General features: G+C 46.6%; 1 protein-coding gene across 2 annotated transcripts in view; it reads right to left on the minus strand.

The window, feature by feature from the left end:
• Nucleotides 1-6,489, minus strand: part of STARD4 (StAR related lipid transfer domain containing 4) — a 30,635-nt gene extending 24,146 nt beyond the window's left edge. The window contains exon 1 of one of the 2 annotated variants that reach the window (XM_077290287.1): nt 6,420-6,489. The gene's annotated coding sequence lies outside the window, so the exon portion shown is untranslated. The remainder of the gene's footprint in view (nt 1-6,419) is intronic. The other variant, XM_077290297.1, reaches the window with a different exon arrangement.
• Nucleotides 6,490-8,441: the final 1,952 nt, after the last annotated feature.

An 8,441-nucleotide genomic window follows, 5' to 3' on the forward strand; every position in this document is an offset into this window, starting at 1 on the left:
TTGACCAAAAAAGAGGCTGACTTTTTAACAACACCGGTACCAACCACCCCCACTTTTTACGCCTTACCTAAAATCCACAAGTCCTTAATTGAACCACCAGGTAGGCCTATTGTTTCTGGGATTGGTAGTATCTTTGAACGTCCTTGTATTTATGTTGATTATTTTTTGCAGCCACTAGTAACTTCCCTGAAATCCTTCACTAGAGATTCCACCCATCTACTACAACTCATTGAAGACTGTGAGATTCCTGAGAATTCTTTACTAATTAGTATGGATGTCGAATCTTTATATACCAGCATTGCACACTCCTCAGGTATGCAGGCGGTTACTTATTTTTTTGAAAAATCTACAGATAGAGCCATAGAGCATGACAATTTTATTCTCAGACTCCTACACTTTGTACTGGACAAAAATTATTTTATTTTTGATAGGAAGTTTTATAGGCAGATGTCCGGTACTGCAATGGGGGCTCGTTGTGCCCCCGCATACGCCAATTTGTTTCTCGGGTGGTGGGAGGAGACAATGGTCTATCAACATCCCCTTTTTTTGCTCTATGGTACACACCTGGCAACGGTATATCGACGACATCCTGCTGATATGGATAGGTCCCCCAGAAGTGTGTCATCAGTTTATTAGTGACCTTAATGAGAACAACTTGAACATCAAGCTCACTTCTACGATTTCAGCAATCTCGGTTGACTTTCTGGATTTGAGACTCTCAATCGTGGATTCAAAAATTGTGAGTGGACTATATCGTAAGACCACGGCCACTAACAGTCTTCTTCATTTTACTAGTTTCCACCCTTATCATCTAAGAAAAGGAATCCCTAAGGGTCAATTCCTGCGTGTAAGGAGAAACTGCAGCACAGACGGTGAATTTCTGCATCAAGCGAAGGACCTCTCTAACCGCTTCAGAAAACGAGGATACCCACACAAACTTGTCTCGGGGGCATTTCAGCATGCTCTTCAACAGGACCGTAAACACCTGTTTGAGAAAAAGGTACGTGATTCGAACCGGCCTTTGGCACTCATTACCACATATAATAATCAGTGGACGGATGTACGGGATCTTCTCAACACAAATTGGGATATCCTATTAAACGATAAGAGGATCCCCTCTTTGGTTTCCAGCTCTCCATGTATGGTAGCCAGAAGGGCCAAAAACCTTAGGGATGATCTTTGCCATAGCCACTACCAACGTCCAACTACGAAATTAAATCGAGGGGTTAGAACCTTTGGTTCGTATCCTTGTGGAGGATGTAACATCTGTCAATTTATGATTTCTCAAGATGGTTTTTCTATCTCCACTCTACCTTTTCAGATACGACCAAAAGAATACTTTAACTGCAGATCCCGGAATCTGGTGTATGCAATATTTTGTGGCTGCCCGAAAATTTACGTGGGACAAACCACACAGGAAATCAGGAGGAGGATGCAGCAACATCTTTCAAGTATCTCTACGGCATCAAGAGATCGGGAGAAGAATAAGACTCTCTCCTCTGTGGCTGCACACTTTTTGGACCACCATCGGTGCAGATTTTCCAGCTTCAGGGTCATGGGACTTGAAAGTGTGCATGTGAACATTAGGGGTGGGGACATCTCCAAACGTCTCCTGCGCTGCGAAACGAAATGGATTTTTAATCTACAGAGTTTGGCCCCAAAGGGCCTTAATGAGGAGATCCTCTTCACAGGATTCTATAAACAACTCTGATAAATCTACCTTCTGTACTAAGGATTGAGCATGTGTATATATGTTGATATATGGGTTTTTTCGTGGCACCAGCTCGCAAGCATATTATCTTAATCAACTTATTTTTGGGATATTGATTAGGGACGCCATACTACGTACCTTTTGGTTGGAGTACAATTTTCTACTATGCAGGTTTTTTTTTACCTGTTCATGTAGTGTATTGCTGGGGGCTGCAGAGGAACATTTGACTCATTTGGTTGTATGTTATACGCTGGTTGGATAAGGGGGTGTAACTTGGGTATACTCTCATATACCAACCATTGTGTAGCTACTATCCAAAATGGTTGTGATCAGCCATAGACCACTATGGGCAATCTCATTCGCCGCCTGATATTGACAACAATGTGGATAGGTGTGCACATCAGTAGATTTAACTGTATTAATAAATAATAGTATCAGCACTTTATGGTATGCGTGGCCTTTTTAAGCCCAACAAAGGATATTTTGGATGTATTTGATTTATTTAACCATGTCATGATATTGCGCATCTTCTATAATTGCTCCTTTTCTAGTGGGCCTTCCCATGACACCTGTCATTCAATATGTACCATACTTTTATGGCATCTTGATTATACAATATGTATGTGCACCCCATAATCACATTGCGTTACTAGGTGACACTAGGTTAAACCCTTGTTTTGGTACATGCAGCTGTCTATTGCTGCAGCTACTGCAACACCTTTTCTAACTGAACCTCCCCACCTATTGGGGTGTAAGTGTGAATCGGTGTGTGCGCCTTTATGTTCTCTAGTAGCCACTTTGGTATCCAACTCTTGTTCAACGGCACCTTTATGTGTGCAATCGACACATTTGCATTTGTCCTTTGCGGCCAGCTCTATACTACTCACATATTGCTTTATGATATCGCTATTCTCGGTGTTCATTACGCCGATATTCAGTGCGCCGCTACTATACCATGATGTACTTTGATGGTTGACCTGCAATATATTACGCACTTTATTGTTATATTGTATTGTATGGGGTTAGGGCAAAGACAATCCCCTTCCCCTCTCCTTTTTGTACAGGCAGGCATGTACCGTAGTAATAGGCATGATACTTGTTTCAGTAATCTTCCTCCATGTTGGGGGTGGAGTGATATACCTGCGCGTGCGCATATATGTCTTTGAGCGGCCATCTTGGTACTCAGCTTTCTACTCAATGGTGTCTTCATATGTGCGATTGACGCATGCGCATACCTCCTTTACGCGGCCATGTTTGTACTCCTGCTTTCATCACCTGACGCTTGTCAGTTCCGGTCTCAGCATGCCGGCGTTTTCAGCGTCTTCACTCCTCCATGCTGTTTCTCTACAGCTGATCGAGATATTCTCATTTCTGGTATGTAACATTTGTATATATAAAGTAGTCATCTGCACAATACGGCACCTGCTCCTGACGAAGCCACCCGTGTGGCGACACGCGTTGGGCCTCTGTCCCCTGGACCCCTGTGGTGATAGGTATTATGACCATGTTCTCTGAGAAGTAACTTCTATGGTGGCATAAGCATTGCTTTGCCTGATGCTCTTTGTACTTCTTTATATACGAGCACAGAGACATAGTATAGCGGGGTAATACATACTCACTATACTTTATATATATTTTACCTGTTTACATAGGTTTTCTTGTTAAGAATATCTTTAACTATTGTTACATTGTATGTTTCCAAGTTTATAAGTCTTCAAACCTTCTAATACATTTGGTATTCCCCCCTCTATTAAAAAGGGAAATATCTATGGGGGTCCTTTCATCATGGTATCCATCCAGCGTCTAATGTCATCTTAGTCTGTGGTTTCCCAGCAAAAAACCTAAATCATTAGAATTACGTTACTTCATGGAACATTCTATGTAAATACGGAAAACTGTCAGCAGCTTATAGTGACGTATTTTTATTGTGTGCTGCGAGCTGGGTCACGCTGGTTTTCATCATTTCATGTCTGGCTTATAACCATCTACACTTATTTAGACGCTTTGAGGATTAAAATTGGGACTATTATTGTATACCTATGTTGACAAACCGATCACCAATCATGTCCAGGGGAAGGTTCCTTATATGGAACCTATGTTGGTACTTTGTTTTAAACTGTTTTTATTAGTGTGGTGTGTTGTTTTGTTTGACAATAAAAAAAATTCTATATTTCTTATAAATATTGTAGTGGTGGTCCCTACTTTATAGCTTGACACTTTTTCTGTTTGTTCAAGACTATTTGCCAGTCAAGCTTTGGGTTGACCACCATCCTTTTGTTGTTACTTTATGGGATGGTGCCCTCCAATCTCTTTGTTTCTAGTCACAGCCAAATCTAATGGACAGTTCTTCATCCTCCTCCTTCTCGACCTGTCCTCTGCTTTCGACACAGTCGACCATTGCCTACTGCTACATATTCTTTCCTCCCTTGGCATCAAAGACCTTGCCCTGTCCTGGATTGCCTCATACCTTTCCACACTACCTCCTCATCCCGCCCTCTCTCTGGTGGAGTCCCTCAAGGCTCTCTCCTAGGGCTTAATAATAATAATAATAATAATCTTTATATAGCGCTAGCATACTCCGCAGCGCTTTACAGTTTGTACACATTATCATAGCTGTCCCCGATGGGGCTCACAATCTAAATTCCCTATCAGTATGTCTTTGAAATGTGGGAGGAAACCAGGGTACCTGGAGGAAACCCACGCAAACATGGAGAGAACATACAAACTCTGTGCAGATGTTGTCCTGGGTGGGATTGGAACCCAGGACTCCAGCGCTGCAAGGCTGTAGTGCTATCCACTGCGCCACCGTGCTGCCCGGTGGGCTTCTACTTTTTTCCATCTATACCCTTGGCCTAGGACAATGCATAATGTCCCATGGCTTCCAGTACCACCTGTATGCTGACGACACTCAGATCTACCTCTCTGGCCCAGATGTCACCTCTCTGCTGTCCAGAATCCCGCAGTGTCTATCAGCCATATCCTCCTTCTTCAAACCTCGCTTCCTAAAACTCAATGTAGACAAAACCAAACTCATCATCTTTCCCCCATCTCACGTATCCCCACTATCTGATCTATTATGGTAAACGGCATCACGCTCTCTCCCGCACCTGAAATCCTCTACCTCGGGGTAACTCTCGATTCTGCCCTGTCCTTCAAACTGCACGTCCAAACTCTTGCCACCTCCTGTCACCTCCAACTCAAAAATATTGCCAGAATCCGTCCCTTCCTCAGCCCACAATCTACCAAAACTCTTGTGCATGCTCTCATCATCTCCCGCCTCGATTACTGCAACACCCTCCTTTGTGGCCTCCCCACTAACTCTCTTGCACCTCTCCAGTCTGCCCTCAACTCTGCTGCCCGGCTAATCCACCTCTCTCCTCGCTACTCCCCTGCTTCTCCCCTCTGCAAATCCCTCCACTGGCTCCCAATTCCCCAACTAATCCAGTTCAAACTTCTAACACTGATCTACAAAGCCATCCACAACCTGTCTCCTCCCTATATCTCTGAACTAATCTCCCACTATCTTCCCTCACGTAATCTTCAATCCTCCCAAGACCTCCTACTCTCCTCCACACGTATTCGTTCCTCAAACAACCGCCTCCAAGATTTCTCCCGAATATCCCCATTCCATGCCTCAACACGTCCGATTATCCACCACCTTCGGATCCTTCAGATGGAACCTGAAAACCCATCTCTTCAGGAAAGCCTACAGCCTGCAATAACCATTCTGCCACCTCACCACCACCAGAACTGCGGCCTCACCACCACCCGAGCTGCCGCCTCACCACCACCAGAGCTGTGGCCTCACCACCACCAGAGCTGCGGCCTCACCACCACCAGAGCTGCGGCCTCACCACCACCAGAGCTGCGGCCTCACCACCACCCGAGCTGCCGCCTCACCACCACCAGAGCTGCCGCCTCACCACCGCCAGAGCTGCCGTCTCACCACCGCCAGAGCTACCGCCTCACCACCACCAGAGCTGCCGTCTCACCACCACCAGAGCTGCCGCCTCACCACCGCCAGAGCTACCGCCTCACCACCACCAGAGCCACCATTATCCCGTAGAATCGAAGTCCGCAAGGACAGGGTCCTCTCCCCTATGTACCAGTCTGTCATTGTAAATTTGTTTACTGTAAACGATATCTATAACTCTGTACGTAACCCTTTCTCATGTACAGCACCATGTAATTAATGGCGCTATATAAATAAATAATAATAAATACCCCTGGTGTGTATATACAATGTATGGGGCATCAGAGCTGTGCCACATGGAGCTCATCAATGGATTATTGCCCTTTTCTTCCATCACTGCTGGCTGTATGAGCGATATACGTCCTGGCAGTCTGAGCTGCTCGAGCAGTCGGACGATTCCCCCACCACAGACCAGCAGATGGCTATCGATGACGATATAACAGAGATCTGATCATGATCAGTGATCGTTCAGTCTGTGGATGGATCGCTGATAACAACCAGCGACCAATTCTCTGCGTGGGACACAGTCACGCTGCCCCGTGGATTAGCCCCTGCCCACTCATGGACTTGCTGTGTACAGGCCAGTAGTAACAATTCTCATAGGTATCATCTCATATCACCCTATTATATACCAAAGAGAAATAAGAATTACAAGCCGCGGTAGAACCACAAGCCCCAGCACTGCCAGCATCCTGTGTATAACGGATGGATGCAGGAATGACTACGTGCACTCACCCTCCGGACCTCCTCACCCTCCGGATGCCAGGCTCCAGCTGCACAGTGCGCTCCGTATCAGCAGTTTTACTACTAGCCAATCACAGCGTACAGTCATTCAAAGGGCGTGACCAACCAGGCGCTTCAGCCAATCAGAGGAGATCAGCTGCATAGCTCCGCCCACCAAGTGAAGATGTACTCATAGACACCCCGGAGTGGGCGGGGCTGTGAGTCATTGATTCAGCAGCATCTTCTGAGATGGCGATCACGGCTCAGTGCGAGCACATGAGTAAGGAGCTGACGATGGCGGATTCATTCATGTCTTCCTTCATCATGATGTCATGTGCTCAGCATAGGCAGGCCGGATCTCACTAGCGCCTCATGTCTTACTGGTGGGGTCTGATCTCCAGGACAAAGGGCTGTGGCCCCAGCCCAGGGCTGTCTAGGAAGCTGACCTTAAAGGGCACCTGTCACCTCGTTTTTTCAGTATGAGATAAAAATACTGTTAAATAGGGCCTGAGCTGTGCATCACAATAGTGTATTTTGTGGACCCTGATTCCCCACCTATGCTGCCGAAATACCTTACCAAAGTAGTCGTTTTCGCCTGTCAATCAGGCTGGTCAAAAGGGCGTGGTGTCTTCCCCCAGATCTTGCTTAGTTTTCCGTTGGTGGCGTAGTGGTGTGCGCATGTCAAAGGTCCCAAATCCACGTCACAGCCGAGATGCAAACTCTGCTTCAGGAAAATGGCCGCCGCGATCTCCATCTGCGCACGCGTGGCATCCCGCGGCCATTTTCCTGAAGCCGCGGCCAGCAGAGCGCCGCTTCTGCGCACGCGCGGCCAAAGGAAGATGGCCGCGCCCACCGATCACCAATGAAATAGTGCACATCGCGCTCTTTTCCCTCCCCTGTGCAGTGGATTCGGGACCTTGGACATGCGCACACCACTACGCCACCAACGGAAAACTAAGCAAAATCTGGGGGAAGACACCACGCCCTTTTGACCAGACCAGCCTGATTGACAGGCGAAAACGACTACTTTGGTAACGTATTTCGGCAGCATAGGTGGGGAATCGGGGTCCACAAACTACACTATTGTAATGCACAGCTCAGGCCCTATTTAACAGTATTTTTATCTCATACTGAAAAAACGAGGTGACAGGTGCCCTTTAAAGGGGCTCTCCAGTGAAAACTAGTGAGCATCTATTCACAGACTATGTGATAAGTTATTGATCCTGCCTGGGGGTCAGACCGCTGGGGAAGTGCACACGCTCCACCGCTGCGTCATTCATTCTCTATGTGGTTGACCGATTGCTGAGCTCATCTTTTTCTGGCAGCCCCATAGAGAATGAATGGAGCAGTGGAACGACGTCTGTGCTGCCCCTACATTGTGAAACGTGTAGACCGAGTCACCAGGGTGGTCTCTCCCAGAATACAGCTGGCTGAGGACAAAGAACACAGCCAGGCAATTTGTTAAGGAACTAGTTTTTTACTAACAACGAAAACTTTGTTACCCCGGAAACAGCAAGAAAGAAACATTAACTATCACACACACACCTAGCCCGCATCAGGACGCCTGCGCTGCACAACCGATAGGCCCAGTATGTTTTATGGGGTACACTATAATTTTCCTCACCTGTACTTCTGCCTAATGGCCTGCAGCGTCTGTGTGTCTGTATAAACTGCTATTCCCTGTCTGAGGGCACCGCGAGCGTAAGTTCTCCTGCTCGCGGTGCCATCTGACAGGTCCACAAGTTCACGGCCAATGAACTCACTTCACTTATGTGATGTCGTCGCAAGCGCTGTGAGAAATTTTCCCATGGCGCTCGCACTGACATCAGGTGAAGTGAGTTCATTGGCCGTGAACTTGTGGACCTGTCAGATGGCACCGCGAGCAGAAGAACTGTTTTTTTTTACCTCTTTTGCAGATGACGAGGGCTTCGGGGGAATGGGCGAGGTCGTAAGTATGGTTTAATTAAGAATATTAAAGGAGTCTGTGTCATTCTTTCATTAAAGGACTTTTTTTCTGAGTGTCTGTGTTTTCTT

The sequence above is a fragment of the Ranitomeya variabilis genome, chromosome 1 (assembly GCF_051348905.1).
Source record: "Ranitomeya variabilis isolate aRanVar5 chromosome 1, aRanVar5.hap1, whole genome shotgun sequence".
Lineage (NCBI taxonomy): Eukaryota > Metazoa > Chordata > Amphibia > Anura > Dendrobatidae > Ranitomeya > Ranitomeya variabilis.